Source organism: Manis javanica, chromosome 17 (genome assembly GCF_040802235.1).
Source record: "Manis javanica isolate MJ-LG chromosome 17, MJ_LKY, whole genome shotgun sequence".
Classification (NCBI taxonomy): Eukaryota; Metazoa; Chordata; class Mammalia; order Pholidota; family Manidae; genus Manis; species Manis javanica.
In genome coordinates this window covers 32,655,751-32,678,600 of record NC_133172.1, presented here as the reverse complement: position 1 = coordinate 32,678,600, position 22,850 = coordinate 32,655,751, and positions in this window count along the sequence as shown.

Genomic DNA, 22,850 nt, shown 5'->3' with positions numbered 1-22,850 from the left:
CCACTGGGACTCTGGGATTGCTGGATGAATGAATGAGTGGTCAGTTCTAAGACCCTCCGATGGCATATGGGAAGACAGAGGCTCTATGGCTTGAACAAGATCAAACAGCTCCAGGGCTCTGGGGCCAAGATGGAAGGGCCATGTCCTAACACTGCTTCTGGAGGCTTGTTCCAGCCCCAAGGCACACCTGCATCCCGGCGCCTGGCCTGCCCTAATGATACCAGTTTGAGGGCCCATTTGAAGGGCAGGGATGACTGTACATTGGTCATTGTGAACTCAGGGTTTCCCACGTCCCCATTTGTGCATTTGGTCAGAGCAGACTAGAGAGTGGTGAGCAAGGTGGTGAGAGCTGCTGAGCAGAGCTGAACTGTGGTACATCAGAGACCAGACAGAAGGATCTGGCTGCAGGACAGGCACTCAGAAGATCTGGGGCTGTCTTAGTCAGGGGCCTCCAGAACCAATATGATCTATATAAATATAAATAATTGCATATATATATATATATATATATATATATATATATATAAAAGGGTGGGGGCAGGCCCACCAGTGGTGTAAGTCTCATTTGAGGGTAGCAGAAGACTCATGTCCCAGCTCAAAGCAGTCAGGCAGAGAAGGCAAATTACCTTTTCCTCTACCTTTTTGTTCTATTCAGGCTTTCATCAGATTGGATGATGCCAACCCACACTGGGAAGGTCAATAACCTTTACTCGATCCACTAATTCAAATGCTATCTCATCTGGAAACACCCTCACAGACACACACAGAAATGCTATTTAATGTAGCACCCCATGTCCCATCAAGTTGGCACATAAAATTAAGCATCACAGGGGCCCTTTCCAGGAATCTAGATCTTTGTTCTGGCAGAGTGATCACTGCCAGGTCCACACTTCTCCTTATGCCTTCCTAGAACCACAGAATGTGAGCACTGTCCTTGGGAGGACTCAGAGAGAGATGGCTCTTTGGGGAACACACACAGGACCAGACAGGGAACCCCTACGGGCGACTGGGCCAGGTGTGTGCCTCCAGGGAAAGGCTGGCCTGCAGCCCTTCCTGGAGAGGAGATGCTCTGCCCAAAAGCATTGGGCATCATCGCCTTTAACGCTGCCCAAATACAAAGCACCTGGCAGGCCAGACTCCATCTCATATCCATCCAATCCAATTCTCTGATTGTCCTGATGGAAATTTGATCCCTAGAGAGAGGCAGGGCCCACCCCGGGGCTCTGTGCCCAGAGTTGGGCAGTGTCAGGATGAGAACCCAGCTCCTCCCATTCTTGAACCACCATCTTTTTTTATTCATTCATCTAATCTACAAACCTGCCACAAGCCAGGCAGGGAGGAGACACAGCCTGTTTACAGGAGTTCTGGAGAGCTGAGCACCACAGAGCTGGAAGGGCCTCAGGTAAGCCCCATTATACAGACAGTAAAAACAAGACCCACAGAGGGGAAGAAACCTGTCAAACTCACTAAAAAATGTGACAAGTGTTAGGCAGAACAAGGACTCAAGCTAAAATGTCTCATTTGTGTGTGCGTGATTGTGTTCATTTCTTTCAAGTCCTCTGTGAGGCCAGAAGCGTACCTGGCATGGAGCAGGTGCTCAATTAATACATGGTTTTGGAATGATTGCCTGTTGAGAGATCTTGCTCTGGGACCTTGCAAGCTGGCATCCATTTACCCCCAGAAGTCTTCTGACCAACAACATTTTTTTTCCCCAAACTCCTGAGCATTCAACTTGGGTGCCAAGTTCGACATGCCCTCTTCAAATTCATAATGAGCATGGAAGAAACAGAAAGCAGCCCAGGGTGAGTTATTCATTAATCATAAACAAAACAGGCCTTGACCAAGGACACATCAGCACAAACCTTAAAAAGGAAAAGGGGGGAAAGCGTTGCCCAATCCCTTTATTTAATATTAACTACATTATGTTTTTCCATTTGAGTTCTGAGAAAGATTGCTCCCCCCACTTGGTTTTCTATGAACTCAATCCAAAGTCAATTTTCCTTGAATACCTGGGTGCCTGCCTCATGGGTACTGAGAGTGAGAGGAGGGACTTTGGAACCACAGTGACTCATGCTGGACGAATGAGCAGCTGGCAGGACCATCTCCACGTGGCATGCAAGGGCCTTATCCTCAGTCAGTTTTTGGCATGGCCTGATGTACGTGGAGGGAACACAACAACCAGTGTGAGCACTGTCCTCGGCAGGCACACACTCCGCTGGGGTGGAAATAGCGAGCGCCCGAGTAACTGTGCAAAGAGCCACCTGTCGGCACCACTAGGCTGTGGCTCACGAACGCATACCCTCACTGCAGGGCACAGCAGAAGGGAGCATGGGCGTTGTATAGTTGTGGACTGCTCTATTACAGTTACATTTGCTCTTCACAAGTGTCCCGTGACATAGTCAGGTCAAGGGGTACGGTCTCGTTTTAGAAATGGGCAAACTGAGGCCCACAGTATGGGAATAATGCCCAGCACAGGGTTTTTCCATGACCCACAGCACCTCCAAAGCAGCATGACAGGGGCCCCATGCTCCTACAGGGCAGCTGCTATTTCACGACTGAGCTTCTGTTCTTCCCAGGGTGGCTTGTCTGTCTGAAGTGGGAGATTTTTGGTTTGGCAGAAGCTGCCCTTTGCTCTCACTGTGATGCCTGAGCGCCTTCCCCTCCTCTGGCATCGCAGCCGCCAGTCATCTGCTCCATTGTCTCTCTCCAGCTGCGGAAATGGCTGATTTCTACCATGCACCCTGATTAGAGTGTGGAGCTCCCGGGAAGGTGGAAGGGCCCGACTGGCGCAGGCCCGCCTCCATGTAATTTGCACAGCATGGGAGTACTGTGATCTGAAGGAGAAATTCAGGAGTTTGCCCCAAAGAAAGCCCAGAGGTGGAGGGGAAGGACAGGGAGATGAGAATAAAATCTAATGCAAATTACCTGGTGCTTGCTGGAGTGGAACGAGGTGGTGGGAGCTGCCAGGGCAAGCCTGGTTGGTACCATTTCTGCAGAGCAGATGCCCGCCTGGCAAGTGGGTGATGTGAGGGACACAGGAGAGGGGAGCCAACATGGATTCGGCATGGGCATCATTTGGAAATCCAAGGATGTAGGAACCGGACAGCACCATTTCTTGCCTAGGAGCTCCAAATGTCGGGTGCCTAGTGGACTGCACTTTAGTCACCTGGGGGTCTGCTAAAAGTGAAGCAACTAGGTCCCACCCTCAGAGATTCTGAGTCAAAAATTTGGGATAAACTAAGTAAGTCCTGGAGATGTAGATTCTTGGTTTTTCCCTTCCCTCCTTCTTTTCTTCATTCATGTATTCATTCAATAAGCATTTGTCAATTGCCTGCTATCTGCCAGGCACTGTGTTAGGTGCAAAAACTGCCTTGCTCCCTCCCCCACCAAAGCAAATACGCTGGTGGGAAAGACCAGCATTAATCAAATAATCACACACATAAATGTAAAATGATGACTACGATCATGAGAGGCATGGGAGAGGCTGGATGAGCAGATTCAGCATTGCCTACTGTCCTCATCTGTAAAATGGGGTCTCCCCACTTGCCTTTCCTCCTTCACCACCTATACAGCTCACACAGATTGTTAGCCAGAAATAGATTTCACAAACAAAAGTAATTCTCCAAATGCTGGGCTTATCCTAACTCTGATAAGCACTCAATAAATATTTGTAGAATTGAATTGCTGAATTGAATTATGCTACAAAAATCAAGCAGGGATTAGCAGGAATCCCCAGCCCCAAACCAGTGTTCACTCAATTTTCCTGTTAGTGCTAACAAGATATGGGTTGGGTTCACTGGATCTGAACAAAAACCAGCAGAAAGACTGCCTTCTGGAAACTCTGAGCTCTGGAATTCAGTGCTGAAGGGACTCACTTATCAACTGGTCCGTGTCTGCCCTCAGCTCCCCAGAATGGGAAACTGAGGCCCAGAGAGGGAGAAGATTATTCAAGGTCACACACAGGAAATGTGGCAGAGCCAGGGCCAGGACCCAGGCTTCCTGAGTCCAACGACAATTGAATATATGATAGGTTGACAGAAAAATGACATGTCATGGGTACCCAGATCCTAGAAACCATTATTCTCTAGGTGGAAAATTCCAACATCCTCCTCATACCAATCAACGCTCTGCTGCAGGATCAGTCCCCAAGTCCCCAAGGATCATTCCTCCACAGACCACAGCCAAGAGTAAATGTCTACATGTGTTTGGTAGAAGGTGATTGCTTTCACTGCTTCTCTTTTGGCAAAGGCACCCGTATTTCTCTTTGAGGCTTAGGTCGGGTTGAATCCATCAGCTTCCAGCAGAGGTGGGTACCTGTCTCAGGCCTGGCCAATCAACTTATTCCAACTCACTAGCCAAAGCGGTTGGTTAGGGGAAGGACATGAGACTCAAGAAGGTCCAGCGCTGGGATTCTGCCTGGAGTTCTTGGGAAAGAGGCACTGTATCCATTGGTTTTACTAAGCTGGTGAGATGTTATCCTAGAATTTCTGGCTCCCATCCTGCATCAAAGCTGGAGAGCTTTTCTGTAACTGAGTCAACAAAACAGGGAGAAAAAGCCAAGAGGTAAGAAGAAACTGAGTCGTGATGATATATATATATGTATGCATGTATAGTGGGGCCCCTAGATGCAGCAATTCCTGAGGCTAAATACTCTGTACTTTGTAGTTAGAGGAGGCAGTAAATTCCTGGTAACCAGTCAACCTAGTATGGCAGAGACAGCCACCAGAGATTCATTGCATTTTTGCTGGGAAATCTGGTCAGGGATTCTATTTCCCAGCCTTCCTTACACATGCCATGCAACTAAATTCTGGCTAAGATTGGGACAGATGGGAAGAATGCTACTGACACAAAAATCTCCCAGGCCAGTTCTCACACTCTCTTTTTCTATCCACTGGCTAAATGTCAAAATGCCAGGATGACTTTGGGAGCCATATATTGAAAATAGCAATGGGCCGGGTCCCTGAATAACTGTATGGAGGAAGGTGCTGCCTCCCCCTCTGCCAACTGGACTGAGGTGAATGAGAAGTGCCTTTCCATTGTGTTAAACCAGCAAAATTTGGGGGCATCTTTGTAATACAGTTACCATTATCTTAATTCATTCACTTGGTGCTCCAATCAGGGAAGCACTAAGCAATCTTAGTCATAAACAGGAGGAATCCATTCTGGCTAACTTAGGCTGAGAAAGAATGTGCTAAAAAGACGGCAGCTGCCCACCAACACTGCATGAGAGCAAGAGGACCAGGACGGGAGCTGGGCTGCTCAGCACCATGGCCAAATTCATGCATGGAACTCGAGCCCAGGGGACACCACTGGGTGCCAGGGCCTCACCTTGCCTGCTGAGGCTCCTGATGCTGGACCCTGATGCTGTCCCCAGGACTACTGGCTCTGCTGTTTCTGGGAATTGGGTATAGCTTCACTGTAGCCATGAGATTTTTTAGAATGGATTCTGAAACATCCCTGCTTCTCCATGTCTGATGGCAAGTCTAGGGCAGCTTTGTCTTACTGGTGGAGTCTAGGTCATATGACCATACTCTAGCCGCAAAGGAGACTGGGGAAAGAGAATTTTTCCACTACTACAGTGGAAGGTGGGCTCTGCTTCAAAAGGTGGGGAATTCTCCTACCATAGGAAGGGAGTTCAAATATGAGACTACCAAGGATTGAAAAATATATGTGATAGCTTGAAATGGGCTTCTGCCCCCATAAGAGCCTGATTAATAGTGTGTACTCTTAATAATCTCCAAATTTTGTGCAGAACAGAACATAGCCATGTTCCAAAGACAGAGATTGTGCCACGCATTTAGCATGTATTATTTTATGTAATCCCATTAATGACTCCATAGGGGTAGAAACTGTTATCCTCATTTTGCAGATGAGGAAACGGAGGGAGAAGAAAGTTACCTGCCCACAGTCACAGAGCAAGGATGTGATGTCCTTCCAACTCAAACACTGGTGCCATGTGACATTTCCCAATGTAGCAAGGCCCCCAGCCTGATATCACAATGGGATTTGTATGCATTTAGAAAATGGTGGTGCATATCCATGGGCAGCTGCAGGGTCTTTTGGGTATAAGAATAAAGAACCTCTTTAGAAAGCCTACCCTGAGGAAGAAGCCTAGTACAGCCAGCCTGACCAAGGAAGAAAGCCTTGGTTCAGTGACATTAGGGAAGGAATGTGGATTCTGAATCTGAGAAATGGGGAGAAGTTTGTCCCTAATACGTGCCAGCCTTGGGAACACTCCCTGGAGTCCTGACAGTAAGAGATCTGACAATGAAAAAAGAAAAGGATATTTCCCTCAAAGTTTCACCCAAGATGTTGTAGCCCGCATCATTGTTCTGGGTGCCCTCTGGTGGGGTTACCCTGGGGTGGGGAGGCCTTCTCCCTCTCTTGTCTGCACACCACCATGAAGCTTTGCAGCACAGAGTCCCAGGGTATCAACAGAGGTGCCCAGGGCAGCAGCGCTCACACCAGTGCTCTGGAGAAGGCTTGTTTGTGAGACCCCTAAGACATCCTCTGAGAATTCTCCAAAATACATGGATAGGGAGAGATTCATAGGAGCAGGGAAGCCCCATGGTAGCAAGTGGGGACAACAGACAAGGAAACTTGATGTCTCACTGTCAGTGTGAACTTCAGTGCTACCCCGGGCGGAGTCAAGGGCAAATGTGCTGTGTGTCTTCTGTCTGCTACTCCAAATCCTCTCTTCCCCACCCTGTTGTGGGTCCTGTGGACTGAAATGTGTAAGAAACAGCACTGAAGTCCCTTGTCTTCTGGCTTCTGGTTGGGCTCAACCAGTGGAACGCACTAGCAGATCCGCTCCCAGGAGCACCATACTGGCTGCCTCATCCACCTCCCCGCCCTCCAAGGTCACAGTCCCTGCCAGGCGGCCCTCTCCATACAGCCCTCTGTCACCAGGATCTGTTCATGGCCCCATCGTGTGCTGCTTTAGGCCTCAAGGAGGTTATGGCTGCTCCATCCCAGTGGGTTTCCTACATGGTGCTCACATCCTTGTGGAAGTTCCAGAACCACACTTTCCCCCAGATCCCCAGATTGAGCATGCCATTCGTTTTCAGCCAGGACTCAGACTGATGTAAAGAAACTTTGATTCCCCAAAGAGATAATCTACTTCATGATTTCAAGAGGTGACATCGTATTGATGTCATTTTGTTTCATCTTTTTTTTTTTGCACAGGTGGATCCTCCAGCACCAGAATGCTGGTGTGGATTTTGTAGACTCCCTGACATCTAGTAATCTTGTCACAGTCCTCTTGTTACTTTTGGGCCCCGTCCAGTTGGCCTCAGATCTGTCATTGTTGGAGAAAATGCCATAAACCAGAGAGTCCCTACAAATGGCTGGGGGAGGGTGCCATGGAAACAGCTACTCCAGGGTCTCAGAAATAGTCAGATGCCAAACCCTTAAAAGGCACCAAAAGGATGAGCAGGCCTGGACTGACCCATGACTGGATTCAAGCTTAGGGAGGGCTTTGAGATATACCTGGGGATGCAGACAAATAGCATGGAGAAGAGGGTCACCCATGTTTCTCCCATTGTCCATCCACCCTCATCAGACCCTCGTGTGACCCATTTGCAAATGGCCTAGGCTGAGATGAGCTCGAGACAGCCTCTGATCCCACCCTGGTCCCAACCTGCAGTTTGGCAGCATGGGGCTCTCTCTGCAGAGTCAGAGTGGTCAGGATCCCCAGGCTGAGCAAGGCAGGCGGTGAGGGGGACAGCCTGGGACCACTCACTACCTCCCTCCCTAGTCACGGAGAGGAAGCTACAAACGTGCTCCCAAATCCATGAGCTTGCATTTGTCAAGCCTAGGTTTAGGAAAACAAATTTGCCTGCTCCAGCTTAAGGAAGAGTGACTCACGATGACCCAGAATGTCCTCCCCAGCGAAGGCCTGCTTTCCTTCCTACCACATCCCCAGCTCTGCCCATATGTCTCCCTGGGAATGGGCTGAGCCTCTATGTTACTCTCTGGGGTGCCTGATGGGAATACTATCTTCCAGGGAAGGTATCTGGATGGGAGCCACTGTGGCCAGACCCTGCCTCCAAGTGGGCACTCATGTAAAACCCATCGGCCTTTATGATTTGAGCCACAGCCTCAGAAAGGAGGCCATTGCTCAGATAAAGCTCTACCTGCTTAGGGATTTTTACCCACAAGTTGTGTCAAATAAGCAAGGAAGGGGGTTAGACTTGAGACAGAAATAATATGAAAGAAAGAGAGGCTTCATTTTGACCACTGGCCGTCCCCAAAGGACAGCTAAGCAAATTACATTGCACAACAGCAGGAGGCATTGTTCACTACATGGTCATCCCAACCTGATATCGCAGTTATGACTGTTATCTGTTCCCTTCCTCATTCTGTAAAAGGATGGGACTCATTCCCTGGGGCACCTGTGTCACCCTGAGTCCTCTGCTATGGCCTCCTTCTCCATCTATCCCCACAGAGCAGCGTAGGTACCAGTAAGGCCTCAGGATACCACTCCATAAATTTTCTTTTCATTGGAGGCCTTGCAGATAATAATTTAAAGAACTAGTCACTGCTTGCAATTAAGCACAGAGAAAATAGATCAGGGCCATAATTTATGTCTGTGCAAGGTTGGGCTGGATTTGTAATTAATGTTTGCTCCCTTTAATGAAATACTCCAAAGGTCTGCACTTCTGTCATTCATGAAGGTAATTTTTCAATTGATTAGTAAAATAATACTTGAAAAGTAAATGCACCTGCTTCTTCCCTGAAATGTCTCAGTCAACCGGACACTAAAAAAATACCACTCCAGCCCAATGGAGACCAGAGTCCGTACCATCAGCATGCAGAGTGCCCGGGAAAGAGGCAGGACAAAAAAGTAATTAAAGCAGCTGTGGTGACCAGAATCCCTGGGTGGCCCTGGCTGCTGAGATGCTGCGGTGTCCTGCCTGGCTCCTGCCTGCCATGGAGGGCTCAGGAGGGAAGGTGAAGGAGCAGAGGAGGCCCAAGACCAAAGATTCTCATTTTTACAGCCCAAGACCATATGGGGCCCCAAACTATGCTGGGATGGCCTTGGGGAAGATGCATCAGAGGCCGAACAGAATGCAGTGCCCAGCTGAGGAAGGCACAGTGGCCGGGGGGATGGGGTCTGGCTAGGGCACCTGGCAGAGTGCTGGGCACAGAATAGGTGCTGCTCCTGAATGCCTTCATTAACTGGTTCCTGTTGAAGCTACTTAAAGTGGGACCCAGCATTTCCTAGAAGTCAGGGGATAACAAGATTTGATTGGGGCCTTATCTTGAAAACTGACACTAAAAGTTATGAACATGACTTCCCTTATGTTTGGTGAAATAAAATATAGGCAGTAAATGTAATACAGTGTTAATTTTTAGAATAAAGACTCAAGTATTGATTTAGGGGGTTAGTTTTTAGTCAAAAGTTTTGAATAGCACTCTATAATATCCTTCCCCTTATGATGGATTCACAGCACAGGCATAATAAAGAGGGTAATTTGGGCAAAACCTTTCAAGGGCTATATCAGGTTTTCTAAGTCTGCTCTTCATCTTCGATATTGAAAGGACTTGACTCTCAATTACTGAGCATGAAATATCGAAGCCCTCAGCCCGTCGTCATCCATGACGACTGATTCCTCCAGCTCACAGGTCATCATCTACCAATGGTGTGGGGTCTGGTGGTTGTCTAGTATCAGTTCCACAGACTTTATGAAATCCTGTGGTTTGGATCTTTGGAAAGATCAGCTATTTCTCTTTGCAGTTGATCAACATTTTAATGTTGAATGTTTGCCACAAATGGAGGTGTCACTACAGATGAGGGGGCAGGAGCACATTTTCACAAAGGAAGGTTTCCATGTGTTCTAGCCATGCTGGCTTTTCTATGGATCCTTGTAACAGTGGGGTCTGGGGTAGCAAACAGTAAAATAACCGGGCCTCCCATGGACTGATTGCTGCAACTTTCTGGACAAAGTTGGTTGGATTGCACCTTAAAGGAAAGTGTATCATTTAAGATCTGTTGCAGTTAACAGAAATGGAGGGGCTGCTGTAAAAAGAAGTCACTCCCTGGGAGCGCCCTGAGGATTTACTAAGAGAACTGGGGCTATTATTTAACTGCCTTCTCTCAAAAGAGGGCCAAGAAAGCAGCATTTTGCAAGAAAAATGTGAGACAGGAGCTTTGTTTGTTTACCTGGTAATCTCACTGACTTTGATGCACCTGTGCAGACCCCACAGATGCTGATTTTCCAGACCCTGCCACCTGGGACACTCTCTGCCTCACAACTGTCTAATATAGACACATGTGACTGCTTGAACTTAAACTTAATTAAAAGTAAATAAAATTAAGATTTCAGTTCCTCCATCAAACTAGCCACACTTTTAACTTCTCAAAAGCCACTCATGGCAAGAGGCTACTGTACTCAATGCATGGCATTATAGATCATGTCCAACACTGTATAAACTGTCCTGGACAGCACGCCTCTAAAGCCGCAGCCCCCCGTGCATGGACCCTCTGCCTCTGCCGCAGTGTTCGACAAGCCCTTTCCAGCGAGCAGCTGGTCTGGTGCAGCCTTTGGAGCTGCCAGGGCACAGTGACCCAGGGCGGGGCTCTCCTCGGCTCCAGTGAGGCTTTGCGCCTTCTCTCACAGATGAGACTAATCTGTATTTGCAGCTCCTTTTCTTCGCATGAACAATGAGGAGCAGCCCTGGGAAATGGCTGGATCACTTTCTCCAGCACCTCCTTTACGACTCCCTTAATAGGTGGAAATGCTTGATTATTTCAAATGAATATAATTACAAAATCCTCTACTTAGAGTAATCTTCCTCCTTTGTGGGAGCAGACATCTCCTTTCTCTCATTATCTCCTCTTTGAGAGGCACTTTGCTGCTTTGAAAAGTGAAATTCAATGGTCCCCACAGGATGGTTTCTCCCCACCCTGCCGAGGAGCACAGCAACTTTGGAAGGTACTGGCCCAGGAGAGCACCGCCAGGCTCCTTCTCTGGTGGGCGGAATGTTGCAAGAAACCACACACTGGGAGGGTGCACCACAGGCCCCGTGGTTCTCTGAAGCATGCTCTCCCTCCATCTGACCCCAGACCTGCAACCTGCCCCTCCCTGTATGGGCAAAGACAGCCAGGCCTCTGCCCCTGCAAACCTCACACCACTCGCCTTTCCCTCTTCTGCGCCTCCTCATTCTTGACTCTGTATGCTAGGAGGAATGCCTTTGAATTCCAAGACACAGAACTGCACTGAGGTCTGGTCACAGAACTGTGAGCAGAGAGGCCTGGCTGCCAGGAGGCCAGGTACCAAGTGCAGTCACCTTCGCGACTCCCTTCCAGACATTTGTATGGACTCCTGTCTCCCCTTTGCCATGGGCACCTCCCTCCCCTGCAGAACCTTGTACCCAGATGAACATGACCACAAGGCCTGATGAACATCTACGGATACCCTGTGGGTGATTTGAGCTTCAGGGCCAATTTTGCTTTATCAATAGAAGGCAGTGAGATCTGGAGACAGATCTCATTCCAGGTCCCCTTTCTGTAGATTGGTGCCATGACCATCACCACTGGCCATTCAGCTACTGCTGGGCCCCTGCACACAAAGTTCTGGAGGGAGACTAATGGAGAAGGCCCTGCCCCAAGGGCCTGTGAGGCAGACACACAAACGGCCAGGGCAGGCCCAGCACTGGCATGATATGAGGATCAAGGAGGGCTTCCTGGAGGAAGGGCCACATAGCCTGACAAGGAAATAAGGATTTGGATATTCATGGATGAGGTGGGAGTGAGGGGAAAGTGCATCCCAGGCAAAAGGAAAACCCTGAGCAAGGGAAGGAAAATCATCATCTCTCTTCCAGAGAAACTGAGCCCGGGAACAAAACAAGCCTTATGACCACAGTGTTTCTTGTCAGCAGACTGGAGCCAGCTGCCCAGGAGAGCTAGTGAATTATCATTCATTGTTTCAATCATTCATTTGTTCCTCCATTCATTTAGCACCTACTTACTGAGCCTGAGAAACTGAACCTAAGACAACTGAGCAGAAATTAAAAACTGTACTCAGAACCATTTTGTTCTCTATATAAGGATACAGAGGTAAACACATCAAACACTGCCCCTGCCTTTGAAAGAGGAAAGAGGCAGACAAGGAGCAAATAAGCAAACAAACAAAATCCCAATGGGAATCCATGCTGGAGTGTGCCAGAGGGATGGTCCAGGGGGCCAAGGAAGGCCTCTCTGAGGAGGTGGCATTTTGAACAAAATATGAAATCTGAGAAGCAGCTCACCACCCCAGAATAGGTGGAGGACGAAATAGCCCAGACTGAAGAGCAAGGCAGGTGCTGAGGAGGGGAAGGGCGGACAGCAGGCTGTGGGGCTGGTGGCAGCAAGGGGACGTGGGAGTGGAGGGAAAGGAGGCTAGTGGGGCAGGTCACAGGTCGTAGGTCACAGGGCCTAATAGGTCAGACAAAGGGACTGTGGATTTTATTCTGTCTCTGCTCTGGCAAGGAAACACGATGTTACAGAAAGTTATGTAAGCACACGCTTCCACCTGGAAAAGGGATGGGCAAGCACACAGGGGTCGCCATCGTTTCTGTATGCCCCGCAAGCTGAGAACGGCTTTTACATTTTTAATGATCCTTCTGTAAGTGCCTACATAACATCCTTGATTTTGTCTGTTGACTTGCAAAGCCTGAAATATTTACTATCTGGCTCTTTGCAGAAAAAAGTTTGCTGATCCCTGGCCTAGAATGATGCCAGATAAGCAATTCCTCTCAGGATTAGACAAACAGGTTTATCATCACATCACTAGGGAGAGAAATGCTCTTCTCTTTCAGGAGGAAAACAATAAAATAACCAAGCAATATCTGTTCTAAAAAAAGGCCTTGGTCAACTTTCCAATAGGCATCATGGGTACAGAGCAGAATGGAAGTCCCTTCCCACCTCACCCCACACCTGCTCACAACTTGTGCTTCCCATCTCCCAGCTCCTGGAAATCCAGTCTCCTAGCCATAGCTGTGCTTATTAAAAGCCTGATTGTGAAGGCTGTTTACCCCAAGACCTATTTTTTGTCATAACTGTTTGTAATGGTTAAACTTCAACAACTTAAACATGCCATACAAAATAATGTATCTTCAATAAACTGAAATATTAACCAATCATATGTAATGGTTCATTTCTAACAAATGCCCAGCTCAGGGTCCTCAGGGCATCGTAGAAATTGAAAACCGTATTGATGGACCGGCCAGCCTTCAAATTACACTGTGTGGGGATGAAAAAGCATAGGAAAAGTTCTCATTATGGCTCCCTGACATTAATTTGAGCATTTTTATATGTGTGTCCTATTAAGCACTTTAAGTGCTTTTTGATAATTGTGCTTTGTAGTTTTTACAGCACTTCAGCCTATTCCCAGTTCAATTTCCTCTTTTATCCAATGTTTGAAATATTGATTTCTGACAGATAAAAGCAAACCTTATAATCTCAGCAGCAAGTAATAAGTGAGTGGGACGAGGCTTCAGAATGCATCGGGGAATGGTCATATTTGAAACAGTCTTTGTTTTATTACATTTCGTCAACAGAATTTACTTACTGCTTGCTGATATTTATGTAAAAAGCCCGGCTGCTGAGAGGGCCACAATATTGCCAATTTCAGTTCTACTTTCTGCATTTAGTAAGATAAAAGAAGCTTCTCCCTTGGAGCCCGATGATTGCAGTGGCTTAAACTGCTGTCAGCCAGCTGCAAGTAACTGTGATTTATCTTCTTCAGATTGTGCCATGTCGTGGCTGCAAACTTTTCCTTCAGCTTTGCATTAAAAAACTGACAGCCCGTCAGGATGCTTAGAGCCTCCCCTCTCAGTTTCAATCGGCCCCAGTGGAGACCATGGCTCTGGGAGAAGCATGGTGTTCTTCGTTAATCTGGAAGTGACTTGAGAGATCACACTGTGTGCGTTTCCCAACACGCAGCTCGTGGACATCGGTTTGCATCCAGACCATTTCAGGTGCTTCACAGAATTCCTCCCAACCCCAACCTTTTAATGATTCTTTCACCAATTTCTTCAGCTCAACTGTTACTTATTGAACCATGTTCTGGCTGCTGAGGGGTACAGAGATGACCAAGGAAGGTGATTGCTTTGCTCTTATGACACTCATGTTCTGCAGTAGTGAGTGGTTCTCTACAACTGGGTATGAGTTTGCGCATCACTTGTCTGGGACATTTTTGGAGGGAGTGCTCCTGGCATCTCATGGGTGGAGGCCTGGGATGCTGCTGAACATCTTAGGGTGCACAAAAAAGTCTCCCCCAACAAAGAATTATTTGGCCCAAAATATCATTATGGCTGATGTTGAGAAACCCTGGTCTAGGGAAAAGAGATAATTGACCTGTAAATGGACAGGAAAATAAAGGCAATAGGAAAATAAAACCAGGCAATGAGATAGAGACCAGGTGACCTATAACTGAGGCCAAGATAACAAGGATCCAGCCACAAGGAGCTCCGGGAGAGGGTCTCCTGCCTGTGCGGAGGCCAGACAGCAGGAGACAGTCCGGTGAGCTTGAGTTGCAGAAAGGAGGCCAGTGTGGCTGGAGTCAGGGATCTGCAGGGCCCAGGCCAAGGAGCAGGAGGAAGAGCAGCAGCAGGAAGGGAGCAAGGATGTGTTTTTGAGGCAACATGGACAGAACTTTGAGATTAAATGTGGTTTGAGAAGGGGGCACAGGATTGAGAGTGAAGCTAAAGTCTTGCCCAGCTATAGATTTCACTTCATACGGATTAGAAATATTGCTTAGGGTAAGTATATAAGTAAAGAAAGGAAAAAACATTAAGCGAATCATCATGAAGGTGACACATACATACAACAGCAGCGTGAAGGCAGCACCTGAATGAGCAGAAGTTGGGATGAGGAAGCAGAGACCAGAAGGACTTGCCCAAGGCCGCATGGCATGCACTAAGATCACATTCAGAGAACTTTCTAGTTTTCCTGTAATCTGGGGGTTAAGAGCATGGAATAAGGAGGCAGGGACTGTTTTTCCAAGAACTTTGGGAGTCATTTACAACCAAGGAAAGACTGTTGAAAGACCCAGCCAGGCTCTACCAAACACTACAATTGAGTGCAGCCTCCCTTGGACTCCTGACCACCACCCTGATGCCTGAAACACTGTTATGTGCCAAACACTCATTCATTTAACAAATATGTTTTGAGCACTTCTTATGTGCCAGATGCTGTGCTATATATGAAAGACACAGCAAAGAACAAAACAAACCAAGCAAAGGGTTGCCCTTACCATCGGCTCCTACTATTTAGGGTCTTTCTGGGCTCTACACAGCTGGGCATAAACCCATGTGGGTAACAGGGTACTGGGAACAGTCAGGATCAGCTAACGTAACCACACTTGAGCTCTCATTCACTCTACATGTCCACTGTAGGGCAACAAGGTATTGTGCTCTGGAACAATACCAGTCATGGTGGCAGAGGAAAATAAAGCATGGTGAAGCCTGTGCTGGCTCTCCATACTTCTGCCCATATGTTATGTCTGCTCCCATGTTCTTGGCGGAAGGAAATCACATGACCACAGCTGAGTTCAAGAGGTTGGTTGGAGAAGAGAAACCAAATTACCTGAGATCAACCCTAATGACCATCACAGTGCTCCAGGGCAGGAGGACTGGGGTTTGGGGAGCTGGGGTCAGGGAGCAGAGTGAGCCCCTGACCCTTGAAATGAATCCTGAAACTTCTAATAGGTAGAGCTGTGGGGCCTGAATGTCAGAGTGGAAGCCTGAAAGAAGCATTCAGCCCACAACTAGGCAATGTTTAAATTTTTAAAAGCCAGGTACCAATATTATTCAATGGGGAGATTTTGCAAAAAAAATCCCTTCCCTTTAAAAAACTCAGGACTAGCCTCATTGGGTTGGCATTCCCACGTGGCGGCTGTGCGCTGGTGCTGATAACAGCTGGCCCCGCAGACAGGGCAGGATTTTGCACACTGCCCCAGCTTGATCTCAGCACTCATCATTTTATGTCACTTGCCAGCCCTTAGGATTTTGAGTTTGCAACCCTTGGTCTAATTCTACAGATAAGGAAACTGAAGCATGGAGAGAGAAAATGACCTGCCCAAATTCAGACCGATTGATGGCAGACTCAAAACCAAAGCCATCCCAATCTCTGGCTGCACGAGCTGCTGGAAAAGAAAGGGGTTCTGACAAAACTGGGAAGCAGGCCATGCTGATGGGAGGGGTGGGGGACAGGCAGGGTGGGCTGGGCCATGCAGGCAGTTCCAGTATCTCTGCCATCTGGGCAGGCACACTCATCCCTGCCAGGCCCAGGCAGAGCTCTCAAAGCCCGGCTGGGCTGGCATCACGGGGACGCAGTCGGCCATGCAAGGTGGAGCACTGCTCACCCTTAGAAGACAGTGGCAGTGCTCTTCAGAGAAAGGCCCGAAAACTGGAACCAGACATGCTTAGAATTTCAAGGGGGATGGTTGGTGTTTTCCATACTGAACTGGTTATTTACAGTTTATTAAGGGAATTTACTCTGAAACTGGGTTCTTCTAATAATCCACCAAGAGGGAAACTTCAGGAAAGAGGACAGAGAGTACAGTGGGGAGCAAGCCTCCCATGGCCTGGCACCTATGAAAGTCTAAATACTCCCTCACGGCACATGTGCCTTGTCCGGGAGGCCTCCCCGACTCCCATGTGACAGAGGGAAACCAGGCTGATAAGCGTCCTGTCATGAGTCAAGCTCACGTGAGTGGGGCTGTGCAGAAGGCTGGGTGTCCGGGCAGAGTGGCAGTCCTCCGTCCTCCATAGCCAACAGGTGCTGGTCCTGGGGTAACAACTTGCTTTTGTTAAAAGTTCTTAAAGGTCTTGTAAGAAGAAACTGTCAAACTGTCAAGGCCTTTACACACTGTACCACAGATGATACAACTCTATGGGGTCATGGCAGATGACTGGATAGGAACAGAATGAAGTCAGGCCCTCGACCCTAAGAAGCACCACCTGTCAGAGCAGCGAAGGCCCCTGTATGAAAGCCCTAATCCAGAGAATGAATGTCTGCTGTGGGGATTCCCAGGACACTGGTAGGACCCTTGAGTTGCTTGAGAACTGGTACTATGCCTTCTTCCTAGTTGTATCTGCAGCATGTGGTACATAGGCATTTGCAAAATTGCATTAGTAGAGCACTAGATGCATGAAGAAAGCAGAGGCCCAAGGAATACCTACGGAAGGGAAGAGAGCCTGAGCCACACCTTGTATGCCAAGTCCTTGAAATGCACACTCACTTTGGGATCCCAAGACCATGATAGACATAACTAACCTATCACACTTTCCATTTCCCCTGAACCATAATGCAGCCTCAGAATCCTTCTTAACGCTGCATTCAGGCATCTAAGCAGAATTAACACTAGATGAATTCTCTCATTCCTGGACCTTTTGAGGTTCATTCCAGCACCCCCTCCCAAATGGCAAGATAGTGTGAGACACTCGGCTAGCAAAGCTTATAATGTTATTCCTCAAATGGCCAGGCTATCAAAATAGCTGCCTATGAGTTGAGACCAAAAGCCTCCAAACATTCTGCTGGTAGGTTTTCTGTTTTCCCAAGAAGCAAGACATCCTCACAGGCCTCACTTGGTGAAAGGGGTGGACAGGTGATCTGGAGGCCTCTCGGTTACAACGTTCTCAGGAGGCAGCACCTCTGCAAAGTGGTTCACAACTGCCAGGCCCTCCATATACCTGCCACCTCCCAGGCCTTAGGGAGCAATTCCAGAGAGAGGGCAGGGACGGGAGCTGGAGCTGCCCAATTTGGCCAAAGCCATTCCCCAAGCCCTCCAGGGTAACCAGAGAGAGGGGGTCACAGTATCCAAATCCTCAGGACAGGACTCCCCACCACAGCGCCCCTGAGAGATGGCTGGGCACACCCTGCTGGCACCCCTCCTTGCCTGGGAGGCCACTGCCTTCTCACCCACCATAGTTCCAACTGCCAGAAGGTCTTAATTTTTATGCAGTCATTAAGAATGATGTCCATGAGGAATCTTTAGCAACCTGGAAAAAAAGACTTATAACATAATCTTAAATAATGAAAAGCAAGATACCAAGTGAATGTCACTCTGGGTGTTTTTCTCAGCTTTATTGAAGCAATTATGAACAAAATTATGACAAAACTATGACAAAATTGTATACATTTAAGGTATATGTCTACACTGTGAAATGATTACCACAATCTAGTTAATTATGTACATCACTGTTTACACATAAGTTTAAAATGCATTAAAAAGGAGTGTGTAGGGGCAGAATTTACTTTGAAATATCCATAGCTGAATTGCAGTAACGAGGTTAGAGGTGAATATTTTTTGTTTTATTTTTCTAAGTTTTCTGTAATGTCACATCACTTTCACGATGGATGGAGTGGGTTCCTGTGGTTTCTGCCATTCAATTGGCCATGCCCCCTTCCTCTGACAAAGGCATCCCAGTTTCCTTTCAAAGCCATCCCTCTGCGTTCTCAAAGTGCAGTTTGGTGGGGCTGAGCCCCCTCCCACTACTCCTGAGGATGGACACAGGCCCCAAGGATTCCATTCCCCTGGCTCCAGGAGGTGGTTTATGGGGAAATTCACTTCCGGGACTTCTGGAGCCACTGGGGAAGAGATGAAAGTTGTGAGGGTAAGTGTCCAGGGCTACCCCAAGCAATTTTGTCTCCTTGAGAAAAGAACCTGACTAAAACTGAAGCTGGAAAAGAGGGAAAATGGCAGACAGCTCTCTGGAGCTTGCCCAGAGCACAGTGATGAAGGGACTGATGGGGAGAGAAAATAATAACACCGTTGAGTGCTTATATCCAGTCATTGCTGCAGTCTGTGCTTCCCAGTAGATACATAAACCACTACATTCCCTTTACTGCTTAAGTCAACTTGACTTGCAAATCTGTCCCTTGCAACTATGGGAGACCTGCGCAGTTCAGAGGAAAGAGAAATTGTAAGCAAAGTAGCCAGCCCTGTATCCTCTCTTGTTATCCTCTTAAACTTAGCTTTGAGTCCTGGGAAGAAAAGAACCTTCTCCTTTTAGACATTGAAGGTGATTCTCAGCTGCCGCCTGCCTTCCCCTGCCATGCCTCTACCATGCACATGCATGCATGCACATGCCTACACACACAAGCACATGTGCACACACACACAAAGCCATGCCCACACAGTCTTCTCCAAGTCAGACTACACAGTTCTCCACCCCCATGGACCACCCCCTCCTTTTTTCCCTCTATCCTCAGCATTGTTGTTTTTAGGAAGCCTCTACTCAGGCCTCCTGGATAACACCGTCCACATGCAGGGAGCTCCTGCAGCAGCCAGGGCATGAGCTGACAACCAAGGACAAGCAGGTTCTGGCCCTTTATGTTCAAGTGCCCACATATAAAGAGTGCAAGGGATCCGATGAGGGAGATTCAAGAAGAAGCTCCGGGGTGGGAGGAAGTGAAGTCGAGGTCAGCAACACCAAGTCAAGCCAGCTGGTCAGCTGGAGGCAGCTTTGAATTGACACCCATTCTTGAGGACAGGAGTCACTAACCAACAGCCTGCTCACTGGACCCGGCCCATACACGTATTTCATTTGGCACACACAGTGGTTTTAAATTATTTGAACGGGAATATGTCACATAAGAATCCAAATTTTCTAAGTCACTTAACAAAGAGCTGGCACTACTGGCCTACCTCCTCAAGGTGCTGGTTGGAACAAGATGCGGCTGCCCCTTTACACAGGGCACCCAAGCCCCCATCTCCATCCTCATCACCCTATATAACTATCTGACACCCTGTCTCTGCTGCCATTTGTCCTCATGCTTGCACTATAGTGTATATTTCAGAAAAAAGAAAGATTCTCTTCTCCCTCTGCTTATCAAAAGGGAAAAATAAAGATTTGTGTGATGGTTTTTCTAACATTTGGCCTACTTCAATCATATTACCTCCCTGAACCTTGAAGCTATTGTGATCAATTTTATCAATTGCAAATATTTTCTGAGTTGACATACAGTTAATAATCACTGGTATAACTCAGTCAAATAACATACCAAAATAATTCTGTACTGCTTGGTTCATTACCCCTTCTCTGAGCCCTGGAGTACCTTCCCTGAGTCCAGCCCGTGTGCTGGAACCTCCTGGACCCCAAGTGATTCCCATCAGCAGGTCACCTACACACATACATCCCCCGCAGTACAGCAAGCCAGGGTAGGGCCTGGCCCTGTGGTTGCATCCCTTCTGACCGGACAGTGTCCCAGCCGACCCCATTGCAACTCACCCCTGAAATCACTCAACAGTTGGCTTCCTTTGGGTTCCCCTTGAAGACTCTCTGATTTCTGGATTGCCTACTCACAGAGCAATTACAGCATTTTCTTGGGGAAAAAAAAAGAATGTGGAGAAATTTCAACATTCTAAGAAAATTTGGCTCAACAAAGATACGATTGACTCATTGCCTGATTCCTGCTAATCTAACCATTTTCAAATCCCCCTTCACAATTACTGCAATCAAGTTATTATCAATCATACTATCAATTGCTTGCCCCACTCTAGGATGTAGGTTAAATATTCTTGTGTCGGTGGGATGCTGCCTCCTAGATTTTCATTGAAATCTAATGACTTTCATCTTCAAAGAAACTGTCTGGAGCTAGCACTCCGTCCCCACCCCTGCTGGTTTAATTACAGCACGTCATATATTTCACATTCCAAAGATAAACACCCTGTTCAGTATTTTTCCCAGTGAGATGCTTTTCAAGGAGTAATGTTTCTAAAGCGTGCACTCAACAGGATGGTGACTCATCACCCTGACCTTAGGAACTTGTGTTGGCCTCTGGTGGGCATGCAGCCTGGATGCATCAGTGTCTGCTTGCCTGTGCTGGCCCTGGGCAAGGACTCCAAATGGCTACAGTGAGTATCCCAGTGACCAGCACTGGAAGTAACACCACGTCATAAGTAGGCACTTCTGAAAAGTGGAGTATTTAGTGTTTCTGAAGCATTTCATTATGTTAAATGCTTCCACAATTTCCCCACCAGTTATTGAACATTCATTTGACAAGTACCTACAGAGTATGTGTCATCTGGCAGGTACTGGGGGCACAGCAGTGAACTCTACAGGGGTCCTTCAGTGTGCCCCATGGAGTTCCCAGTCCAGAGGGAATGCAGACCATGAATAGGCAAACCCTAATATAAAGCGACTACAAATTCGGATCAAAGCATGAAAGGGCAAAAAGGGAAGCCTGGGTGGAGAAATACAGGTAGGAATGTGTTTAAGATGAATGTGCAAATGAGGGGTGCCAATTCAGGTCTTCTGAAAAGCCGATGTCTGGACAGGAGTGGGTGTGTGAGGGACTTATTGGGAAAAATATCTGTGAATGGTAAATGAGGAAGAGGAGGAGAAGGGAGGACCTTCAGACTGTGATGCGGGTCTGACCCCTGTGACAGGGGATTGAGAAGGAGGGATTGTGTAAGAAGTATCTCAGCCTGCAGCCAAGTTCTGAGAAAGTCTCAGTTAGGTCAGGGCAGAACCTGAACAAAACAGGGTGCACACTGGGTGGGAATGGCCCAGCTCTAGGACCCCAGGTACCCAGTCACAGGCTCTGGGTGTCCTCAGGGAAGCATGGGCTCAACTCAAATGTGCTGGGACCACTAGAAGTGGCAGCTGCAAGTTCCTTTGAGAAGAGAGCTAAAGGAAATAGAGTTGTGGCTGCCACAGTTCACCCATTGGCCACACAGACCCAATTCTCCATGCATTCTGGGACAGCAGCTCCTTTCTAGGTCCCCTGGGCTTCTCTTCCTGAGGGGACCCTTATCAGGGTGAAGGTAGTGAAATGAACTATAGCACTCATCACTGCAGCTGGTCTCATGTGCATAAATGATACTCATCCTCTTCTTCCTCCTCTCTCCTTTTAAAATTCCCTCCATCCTCAGCAGGTCTTCAAGACTTACTTGGTGGTATGACTCCCTCCTTCATGCCTAAGGACTCTGAGCCCTGGATAATCATACATTTCTCATGCTGGAATTGCTGTATGTGTCCACTCACAGTTGTAAAGGGTCAAGGGAGTAGTAAGAAACATGTAACTGGCTCACCTGGGTCCACAGGTGTTCCTCTCTGTCCCTATTATGTATCAGCAGCCTTAGCCCTTCCTGTTGACAGGGTCAGTTACCCCTGCTGGTCCCTGGACACAAGGTGTCCAAAGCACCTTTTTGGCAGCTATAGCTTGTAATTCAATGGAACTATGGCTATGTCCCTTGGCAGACATATTATCGCTTTGGGAACTAGAACCTTTAATCCTAGCAAAGTCCAGATTTGGAAGGATGGGAAGGACAAAGTCCTCTGATGGATCATTGGACTGATAGTGGAGTCACTCCTGCTGCCATCCCTTGGTTCCAGGGTCCTGTGTATTTCCTATCAGGGACCCAGTGCCATACAGTGATCTCTGATATAATACATATGTTGCATTCTGAAAGATGGCACCAGATACTTGCTGCCAAGCTGGCAATTCACATGTACATTCAAAAGGCCATTCTATCTATAAGGTAGTTGTTTCTGGATGGTATGGTATATGATACATCCAGTAGGTCCTGTGATTATAGGCAAAATCTCATACCTCCTACACTATGAATAGTATCCCTTGGACAGATGCAATGTTGTGTGAGATTCCATGCCTGTGGATCAGTCCTTCCTTAAGTCCCTGGATAATTGTGCTGGCTGAGGCTCTGCAGGCAGAAAAAACAGACTCAAATCTGGAACAGGTATTTCTGTAAGGTTGAAACACTGGTCCTTCTAGGATAGAAGGGACCCAGTGTAGTAAGTAATCAACTTATTACTCAGTGACCCATTGGCCTCTTTGAGGATATTGTCATATCAAGAGACTCAGTGTTTATCATATATAGTGCTGACAAGTTAGACAT